We start from the raw sequence: 11,340 nt of genomic DNA on the forward strand, positions 1-11,340 counted from the left end.
GGATCAAAGTTAGATTGGTGTTAGGAAATCGAAGAAGTTCTTCATTAGTTTCATCATCCTTTGTAGATTTTGATTTCTTGGGAGACATTGTTTAGGGTTTGAGTTGTTTGAAGCTCTGGTACGGGAGTTTCAAAATTGAGAAAAGGCTGAAGTAAGTTGAAGTTGAAGGGTTGAAGCTTTTATAGCTTATGTTGGGCCCATTATTTAGATGTGTTCGAATTAAGTATACTATTTATTTGGTTGCATCACTGTTTTTTATTTAACTTAAACAATGGGGCATTGTTTGTACCCATTTTTGTGAAGTCCATGTCGATTGGTGGACTAACTAGCTGGTGACACATGGCAAAGTCAAGGTGAGTGTCTTTCATCAGCCAAAGGGACAAGTGGCATTAAGGAGGCTGGTTACATGCATGGGATGGTCCAAGTGGTTGAGCAATTATCAGGCTAAGTCATGGACTCAGTAGGTTTCTTGCAGAAGGAGCATGTACAAGATGAAGACTTTACCCTATCGATTTAAGGCCCAGAGTGATGAGGGACATGTAGCAGCATAGAGGGAGATTGGTTTGACAAAAGGAATTGAAGGTTTGATAAAGTGTGAAGGCCTAGAAGTAAGGGAGCAGTTGTAGCAGTTAAGCAATGGCAGTTGCAGGTTCAGAGGGATCATACGATCATGGGCTAAGAAAATAAGGAGAAAATATAAAAGCCAAGGATTTGACAGAGAAAGGAGCATCAACAACACAACAACAACGTAGCTTGTATCTTGGAGTAGTTTCTCTTAACTTAAGAGCAGTTTCTTCTATAATTTGTAGTTTGTAACTTGGTGAACTTTAGTAGTTTCACTCTAAAATTGATTATTGTTTGCTTTGTTTACTTTGTAACTGTCAAGTTGTTTCAAAGAAGTCCTTATTCTTTTAAGGCATTGAATCAATTTACACAGTTGCTTGATCCTTTTGGTTTGGTTGTTTATTTAAATTGTTGCTTGCCTCTGTCGGTCTAGGCCAAGCATAATTTTTACTAATAGAAGAAAAATGAAATCTACAATTTTCTATCAAGATAGATATTCTATTTGTTGAATTAATCATGGTGTTTCTCATTATAAGAGATAATTTTAATTTGTTACTTTAAGATAGATGACCTTAGAGTTTTTCTTTTTATTAAATGGACTATGAGGTCTTATATATGAGAAAGTTATTTTTCTTGTTACAGAGCAAATGATGTGCATGTGGTTTTAGGACAATTATGATCTTTATTTGAAATCCCTACAAGAATTTGACTTGAGCACTTTTTAACAAGATGTTACCAATACTTGGTTTGTATTAAATTAGGACTTGCCCTTAAGGCAAAAGCTTGATTAGCTATTGAAGGGATTGTGCTGGAAGGGATGGTACCTGACCCATCTTCATATATCAATTTATTATGAGTTAAATACTCATTTGAGATTGGATAATACCAAAAATAACACCCATCATGGCTAAACAAAATTGGCCAATTTTCTTTTTCTTTCTTTTATTATTTATCAAGAGGTGTCCTTGAAAATGTAGCGTATGAAATAATATTTATACACGTGCTACTTGTGGCATTATGGTTTTGAATGACTAACGCAGTCTTATAAAAAGCTCAGTTCCCATATCTTCAAACCTCCAGCCTTATAAATGGGGCTTTCACAAGTTGGTGATTTGAGCGGGGGACGTTCAATGTAAATACTGTCGGAACAAAAATGACCAACTGATCGGTAGTAACTTTTCTACTAATCCCCCTATCTAACTGTAGGGATAAAAATAAAATAGGTTGTAGTATTATCATGATGGATTTCTTGCAAAAATATATGCCTTTCATACACCCTATCATATATTTTGGCATACATCTTATTTGTACATAATAGTTTAATTAAACACAATAAGAGATGAAAACAAAGTAGGTTGCAATACTCTTTATGCTAAATTTCTTGCAAAAGTACATGTCATATATCAAGTTTGTTTTGAATAGTTTTTATTAATTACAATGGATTTTCTGAAACAAACTTTGTGTCGGCAGAAGATTTTTAGTAGAGGGTAATGAATACAACCAAATCCTTTGAAGTTATTTATGACTTGACTCCCCAACGGAGTCGCCAACTGTTGCACCTGAATTTCCACTTTAATATTTATTGGGAAAATTATGAGTTTTTAGTAGCGATGTTTGAAATAGTGTTTAATTTTATTGCTTTATTCAGACCCTTAAAAGATTTATTCAGAGTTGCCACCTAACATAGAGTTTGGGTGTGTTAGGCCCCCTGGAAAATAGATTTTTAATGAGCCAGTACTTTTATTATTTCTATTTACCAATGTGGGGTTTGATTTATGTTAATGACTCATATTAATGGTCTACGTGGATTAGAGATGAGTTCGGAGGTTTCTTATTACGAGTAGGGAAGGAGGTTAGGCACCCTACATCACCCTTTTGGTACTATTTTCCCTGTATGTGCTGAAACCTATTATAGTACATGAGTTTTGATTTTTGCAATGATTGGTTTACTTGTTTGTTAATTTTGTTGGTTATGGAGATAAGAATGTGCTGCTCCTGTTTGTGACAATTATTAATTTGCTTGTGGGCTTGATGGCAAGTGGATGGTTGTTGGTATTAATTTACATAACTCAATATAAAGGTGAGAATTGCTTATTGTAATTATTAATTTACTTATGGGCTTGATGGCGAGTGGATGGTTATTGATATTCATATACCTAGCCCAATGTATGGGTAATATAGTATATAAGTTAGTGGTTAGCTTGTTAGAAGTCTGAGCAATAGTATATTTACTATACACTATGTTAGGGACAATAATATAATATTATATATATAGTGTTCAAAATATAAATAAAAGACCAAATAAGTCCATACTGATATATTTATTATACATTCAGTTAAGGGACGGTATATAATAATATGTCTTATTTAGAAATATATAGTATCAACATTTAAATCACAGAAATGTAAATAAAGACCGAAAAGTCCCTAAATTCGAGGTGAGTGATCCATGTTGCTTCAAATCTAAATGGTTTATTAGTAGTAGGAGGAGATGGCATAACTTCAAAGTAGACCAACAGGGGAGAGTGATTAGAGTAGGTTCAAGGGAGATTTCTCACTATGCCATTCATAAATAAAGTTCTCAATTTTGTATTACAAAGGCCTCGATCTAGTTACTGTATTTGGTGTTGGCAAGTCCTTGTTTATTGTTCATCCATGTGAGTTTAGGACTAATGCATCCTGAGTCCATGAGGTTGCATTTATCTATCCTCTCTTGAAACCTCTTGTTTCTGCCTAGTTGAAATCTCGTCTCTCATCTTAACTTGCAAAATCATTAAAGTTCCCAATTGCAAGCTAAGGGCTCTTCATATTAGTTTGTCCATGTTCTTAAGGTCCTCCCAAAGTAGGTCCCTATTTCTAAGGTTAGGGTATACATTGTAAAAAGCACCATGTGTAGTTTTCCATTTTAATCACAACACGAATGGCTTGAAATGTCACTTTATAAGCGTTAATCATGATCTAGTTGGAGTTCCAGATCAACAAATTCCTCTCACTTGCCCTATTGGGTCTACACAAGCAGAAATAGTAAATCCAAGATTGTTGAAAAATATTTCTCACACCACTAACGGGCAAACAAAATTATGCATGTCCATATACATATATCCCATTTTCTAACTCTCCTACTTTCCCCTAAATTTAAGAAATTAGAAAGAAAAAAAAAAACCACTAATCAGTATATTATTTGAAACATTGTTCTTTAGTTAAAGTTAAACTAGATGTTAAAAGCGTGAACCATAATAGCAAGGAACATGATACTACTTGTACGAGCACGAAATAATCTTCTCGTATAATCATGTTGATCAAGTTTGCACTCCTCCAAACGTCATCACTTTGCTACCTGAAAGCACAAATGTGAGCTAGCCGGCGGGTGTGTGCCAGAAACCCCTCTGATGCCTAAGTCAGTGATTAGACAATAGACAAAAAGCTCTATGTATTTGAGAGTAAGAATTGTGTTACCTGTGCATAGGTCTAGCCATGAGCTTTTATAGATTTCGTATGGCCTAATCCTAGAAGGACTCTAACTCTCCTTGATAGAGTCCTCCTAGAAATCACACACCTAGGATAATGCCTATCCTTAAAACACCCTTCTCATTACCAATCAAACGAGATAGGTTCAACCCTTTTACCTTGGCTGGTATCATACTGAACCGAACCAACACCGCTCCGCAATGCTTTAGGTAGCACCGAGGTAAACCTTGCTGCAGGATGGCGCCCTGCAGAGCTACTTTAGCTCGGTTCGTTTCCCTACTAACACCTCGGCCTTCTACGGGGTTTAGTGTTGACAGCTAGGTCAGGGCCCTAGCAACTTACTTCTGGCTAGCTCGGTGCCTAAACGGTCTAGGACCGCGCTATCCAAACACTGGCCACAAAAAATGGAAGCTTGGCCCAATTTAATCACATAAATTACCCTCTCAATTGCCCCTTAATTCCATCTGCGTAACATGTTTGGGATTATCCACTTTCGACCGACCTATCAAGGTCCATGAAAACTGAACCCCAGAACCCACGGCCTAGCCGAGCTAAAATACTGACCGAACACAAACGTAGCTAGGTTCCTAGAATTGTGCTGGTCATACACCCCGTCTTTTCATGCTTCTGACATCGTGTCCTTACTAGGATACGTAGCACATGTTGATTGCCCCTACACACTATGACAGTCGTCACACGTTACCCCAAAAAATTTCGAAAAGTCCTACCGTTATGCTTCTATGTTGTATAGAACCCGTATTTCTTTGAATAGTCACTTTTACTGTTCATCTTCCCTTCTACAACTTTTCGCACTCTGAGTTCCATATCCTCTCCTCCTACGCTCAAGTCTCAATCCAAGCACCTAAACTGTCTGCCTTGTTTGCCATAGTTGCTGGTGATCTTTCCATCGATTGGATACAAATTTCACGCCCTAAATCCGTAAGTTCCTTGTGCCTGTTTCGTTTCTCCATTGATACACTTCTGTTTATTTCTTAAGACTAGCATTTTAATCATCAGATATGTGTATTATATTTACTAAAGACTTGAACCAATATAAAAAACCTCAAAACTTTGCGCTCAAACCTAGGAACACATTTGACTGAAACTCAAACCAGTTGAGAATAGTGTTTTTGATCCAAGATACATTAGCGACCGAAATAAGAACCTGTTTGCGACCTTAGGCTTGCTTTTGACTGAACTAGAAATCAATTGCCCAACAATCGAGCTATAATCCTGCTCCTCCTACATTATCAGACTAGAAATCAATTATCTAACAACCGAGCTATAATCCTACCCCTCTTGCTTAACCGAACTGAAATGATCGCAGTTTACGACCGGTCTAAAGCTTTGAGCTGGGTTTGTTCCTTAGTGGACCTAAGCGTGGCACGTTCCCCCCCCACTACCGATCTAGGCTTGAATAGTCTTGACTATTACTTAGCTCAGTTTATCACTTGGGATAACACCTTTTTATTTTCACTTTGCAGACTTGACTAGGTTTGCCAAGCACACTTTACACTTTTCCCCTGGGCGCCTTTGCTCAACTAAGCCAACCAAAGTCCATACCAGCGCCATGCCAGGCCGCCTTGCACACTTTATTTAATATTAATTTTAAGATAATGGGCAAATACCGATTTTTAGTGAACTCACCTGGTGCCGTGGCCGAATTCTGGAGGGATTACCACATACCCAACGATGCCCACATTTCCCTAGCCAAGGTAGACACCACACCGTGGGGCAAGCTCGGTTTTCTTCCTTTCTCTGTGGTGTCCATTGTTAAAGGGGGACTTCGGTTCCCAGTCCAACCGTTCATTTGCGAATTCCTTAGGCAAACCAGATTATGCCCCACTTAATTATCCACTAATACCTATAGGATTATCAACGGAATAGCTGAGCTAAATCGTCGCCCCAACCACAATCTTGGCTTGGCCGAGCTATTTCATCAGTACTCGCTTGGCCAAAATGATGACGGTTGGGTTTACTACCTCAGAATAAGAAAAGGCCGAGAGAAAATCATCAAAAGTACACCAGATAAAGATTTAAACGATGACGATTTTCTCTGGGTTTCTGGCAATTTTAAAGATCAGGAAGCCCAGATACCGAGCTACAATATCAACTGGAACAAAGGAACAACAAGTAAGGATAGTCCGGCTTTAATCTTTTTCGCTACCTTTACACCTATCGTGCTAACCCTTGTGAGTTTGCCCTTGTTTTGCAGATTTAAATCAACTTAAATCCACATACGCATAAGCGAATCAAGCCGTCCTTCGAGCCGCGCTACGCTATCGGCATAGAGATTGGGCCGAACTGCTTGACGTGCAATCAACCTACCGCTAAAGTGGCAAAAGGAAGACCAGAGTAACCGATTTCCTCATAGGGTTTTCACTCGAGCCAGACCCCATTCTTCCCTAAATCAACCTAATCCCTCTTACTGAAGAACAGGAGATGACAAAGAAGTGAGATGTCCGTGCCCTTATTACCCAACAGACTACCACCTCCAACGTTGAGGCGCAGATCGAGCTGCCCCCAGTCGGTAATGCACGTGAAGCCGTGATCGCCCTTCTAACCGCCAGAGCTTTGTCATCCTGGCCCAACAAGAGACCCTGTAGCTCAGCGGGTCAAACACAACGATTAGTGAATGAAGAAGAAACCGAGCAACCTGAGGCCGTACTCCCCTCACCATCCACAGGTGGACACTGAGCTACCTCGTCCCCCACTCCGGTGTAGACACCAATTGTGTCTTTTAAGGGCCGAGTTGTGACTATGTTCGACTTTATTTGTGCCGAGAAAGACCATCTTCTGGCGTTTAACTTGGCCAATAGTGTCTGCTTTCCGGCCGATATGGAGCACCACGCCCATCTGACCGCGTTGAAGGCAATGCGATCTGCCAACAAGTCATTAATTCTGGTAATTCTAAATTTCACATATTTTGGTCTTTTTTTAAACTTGCCACTCAATTAACATAACTTATTGCCTTTACTTTGTAGGCCGTGCAAAAGAATTAGATTGCCTATCAGCGTGCACTGGAATTACGAAGATCAACCAAGGCGGCCATTGCAGATGGTAAAGCCAAGGAAGTCGAGCTGAAAGAGCTCCATTCAAAGCTTGCCGATCTGAGCGCCGACTGCGATCGTTTGGCTGAGCTCCTTAGTACTGCTGAGGATGACAAGCAAAAAGCTCTGGCTGAGTGAAAGGACCGTTACCTTCGGGAGCTGGCCAAGTTAGAGAAAAAGAAAGATGCTGAGATAAAGGCATTAAAAAAATAGATGGAGGATGCCGAAGAGCACAGTTTTAAAGAGGGAAGGAGGTCTACGTCAAGTAATGCGAGGCCGCAAAACACATTTTTTTCAAGAGTTGCTGGAAAGCCGCGGTAGAGAAGCTTGGCCTTGCACCGGACGTGCACATCTTTTTGAATCCCCCTTTACATTTCATACCGAGCTGTATGGTGGATTATGCAAACGCAGTCCAACAGAAATTTCTTCTAGAGGGAGACGAGGAAGAGGAGACCCCTGATCCAGTTAATGCTCCACCTGCCAACACTGATCTCGGTCTTCAGCCTTTATTGCCTACTCGGGTGGTTCTGTTCAGCCAAACTGTACCAAGTACGGTTGATAGGGTGCCTAACCCAGGAAACTGACGCTGAAATTGGCCTATCTAGTGGCAAAGATCGAGGTGACCTGGACACTGACCTCGTTGACTTGTTCGCTTGACCAGGAAACCTCTTATTCTTTTGTTTGCGCTTTTTTGAAATGTAACTGGGCTATATGCCCCACTGTGATAACCCTGGTCCGTACTATGCTAGTTAATCTTAATTATGACTGTGATTATGTGTTTGATATGATTTTGAGTGCCATTTATGTGAATATATGTGGTTTTGAATTTCTATCTGTTCACCGTAGGAAAATTTGTTTGATTATCTGCTTTAGAATTTAAATTGAAGGCCTTACCGGCCACAGAACCCGAAATTGATTACGCCATTGTGATTAGCGCAATTTTTAGAGCCTATGGTGAAATTTAATTGAAAACTGATTCGGATTAAAATAATTAGATTTAGAATGATTAATTTAGGCTTAATTACTTATCCTTAATCAATTTGATTAGGCCAACATATGTAAGTGGCTCATTTACATTTATGAGCCTTGTTGTTGAGCTCATTTCTCTTCCTTGGCTGAAATCACACTCTAGCGAGAGAGAGAGAGAGAGAGAGGCCGGTCCTAGAGAGAGAAAGAGGGAGAATTGTGTATCTTGGCCCAAAGTTTGTGAATTTGGAAATTTAACTCCAAGAATTAGCTAGAAATTGGGAAGCTTGGAACTCCAAGGTGAGTGTTTGAGCATTGGTTCATAAGTTGAGGTTGTAATTTTGAGAATTTGATGTTAGATTATAATCAAAAGTGTGAGTTGAGTTGAATATGAAGTTAGAATGCACATGCATGCATAGAATTACCATGAATTTCCATGAATTGTATAATCTAACATGTAGCTTGTTAATTATGAAAAATTGAGTGCTGGATCATAAATACAAGCATGGTTTTGATGAGTTTCATGTGTGTAAGCATCACTTCAGCCATTTGAAATGGAATTAGAGTAAGAAATAAGCATGCATACATGATTGATGAAATTCTCTGAAGTTTGGATGCATTTTCTTTGACCATACCAAGAGAAATGTTGGTTAATTTGAGAATTTGATCATGGTTTTGAATAATTGGTCTCGAATTTCCTATGCTCTCATGTTATGTGATCATTTCCCATGTTTTTGGTACCTAAATTCGAGCTTTGGAACCTTGGAATGTTGAATTTGAGCTTCAAGAACAATTCTGGAAAACCCAGAATTCAGCATGTCTGCTCAAGCGGGTAATGGCCGCTCGAGCGTGAAATGCTAGCTCCCAGCAATTTTGCAGACAATGTCGTCCGCTCGAGCAGGGAGAATCACGCTCCAGCGTCCAAGGCATATGTTTGACCCTCAGCTCGAGCATCCAAATTAGTGCTCAAGCGTGAATATGAGACAACCAGTACTTCTGCAGACCATGGGGGTCCGCTCGAGCGTGAGCGGCGGAACCCACGCTCGAGCGGGGGCCCCTGTTTCAGAAATTTTGTAAAGGTGTTTTGTGTTTCATTTTCCGTTCTCTTTCACTTCCAAGCACTCTTAGGCATGTATTGAACATTATGAATGAATTAAAAGAATATGAAAGAAGCCTAAGAGGGATGTATAGATTAAGAGCGGATTGAATCAATTGTGCCCGATATGTGTTATGTAATATGTAGGGTCGAGCTCCAGGGCAAATCCACCGGCAGAACACTGTGAGTAATATCTTTGTAAAGATATTTGAAGTATGTTATTTGTCCAATTGCTTATTTCCATATCAGCCTTATAAGTTTGTTAAACAGAATTGTGGACAAATATTTGTTATGCCATATGATTGGGCCAAAGGCCGTTTGATATGAATGATTGGGCCAAAGGCCGTTTGACATGAATGATTGGGCCAAAGGCCGTTTGACATGAATGATTGGGCCAAAAGCCATCGAACACTGTTTGATATGAATGATTGGGCCAAAGGCCGTTTGATATGAATGATTGGACCAAAGGCCGTTTGACATGAATGATTGGGCCAAAGGCCGTCGGACACCGTTTGACATAAATGCCTTGGCCAAAGGCCATTGGAGATCAATGATTTGGGCTTGAGGCCGTTTGTTAAAGAACGAAGTGGGCCAAAGTCCGTTTGATATGTTCGGGCTTGAATCGCCTAATGTACTAAATAATGCACTAAATAGAATTCTAAATGGGCCCAAGGCCGTTTGATATATGTGAATCTCATTCGTGTACCTTCTTTATTTGATATTATTCACTGGGCTTTCACTCACGCTCATTCATGTGTATGTAAGTGAGCCAAGAGATGTCCAAACCCAGCCTCGGTGAAATATACGGAAAATAGTCAAGGTTTTGAAGAGTCAGCCCAAACGTCTCACGCACGAGACTCGTCTTCGCCTCTTTTGTTCTTTTGTTATAATTTTGTTACGATGGCAAAAACGTTAGATGACCTTTGTATATAAACTTTGGGTTTGACTAACTCAGACTTGAATGATCCTGTATGTACAAAACTTCGTGTTATTATTCCTTCGATATGAGTTATTAACACACATATATATATATATATATGGATTGTTATGATGTGCCATGTAAGCACAGCTCTATGGAAAAAAGTTTTAAACTTGTTTCCGTTTTGGCCCTTTAACTCTATTCAATTACGTTCTTTTTGGTTAGAGGCCGTAGGTAATCTCTTGATTACTGGCTGGTTATGACCTTAATCCTTGGGGGCGGGTTCAGGTCGTGACACCCACCCTTTGTAATCACTTGCTAATGAATGAAAGAAACTTTTTTGTTTTTCTGGTTCAATATATGCCCTTTTTCTTGTGTTGTACTGTACATCCTCACTGTATTACTAGCCGAACTAGTTTAGGTCAATTTTACCTTATCCTACCCACCTTTTTTTGGCCGAGATACTTTATCTTGGCTGACGATCATCGTGGGAAAAATTATAAAATTCGTTAACTGAGATTAATTGCAAAGATTATTACCTCGGTTAAGAAAGAAACAAAAAAAGTTTGTCATATGTGTCAATCTTCTTTAGCCTAAATCCACAGCTCGGCTAAAGAGTGCAAAGTGTTTGGTCAAACCTACCAACCTTCTTGAGCCTAGATCCTTATTTGGGCTAGAGGAAAAAAGTGTTGGTCAAACCTACCAACCTTCCTGAGCCTAGATCCTTATCTCGGCTAGAGGAAAAAAGTGTTGGTCAAACCTGCCAACCTTCCTGTGCCTAGATCCTCATCTCGGCTAGAGGAAAAAAAGTGTTGGTCAAACCTGTCAACCTTCTTGAGCCTAGATCCTTATCTCGGCTAGAGGAAGAAAAGTGTTGGTCAAACCTACCAACCTTCCTAAGCCTAGATCCTTATCTCGGCTAGAGGAAGAAAAGTGTTGGTCAAACCTGCCAACCTTCCTGAACCTAGATTCTTATCTCGGTTAGAGGAAGAAAAGTGTTGGTCAAACCTGCCAACCTTCCTGAGCCTAGATTCTTAACTCAGCTAGAAGAAGAAAAGTGTTGGTCAAACCTACCAACCTTCCTTATTACCCCCCCGTCGGGCAATGAGTATGAACAATTTTTACAAAGGAAAGAATTTCCACCGAAAAGCTGTCTACTTGTTTTATTGAAAAAGAAAATTACAAGTTGTGGGCTCGACTTTTTCTCGTGCCCCTGCCTTTCGGAAAAGGGTTTGAAAAGAAAGGCCCTCACAGTTTGGACTCTACCTGTAGTTCTG

The sequence above is a fragment of the Camellia sinensis genome, chromosome 1, assembly GCF_055761805.1.
Source record: "Camellia sinensis isolate YWXY chromosome 1, ASM5576180v1, whole genome shotgun sequence".
NCBI classification, from domain to species: Eukaryota; Viridiplantae; Streptophyta; class Magnoliopsida; order Ericales; family Theaceae; genus Camellia; species Camellia sinensis.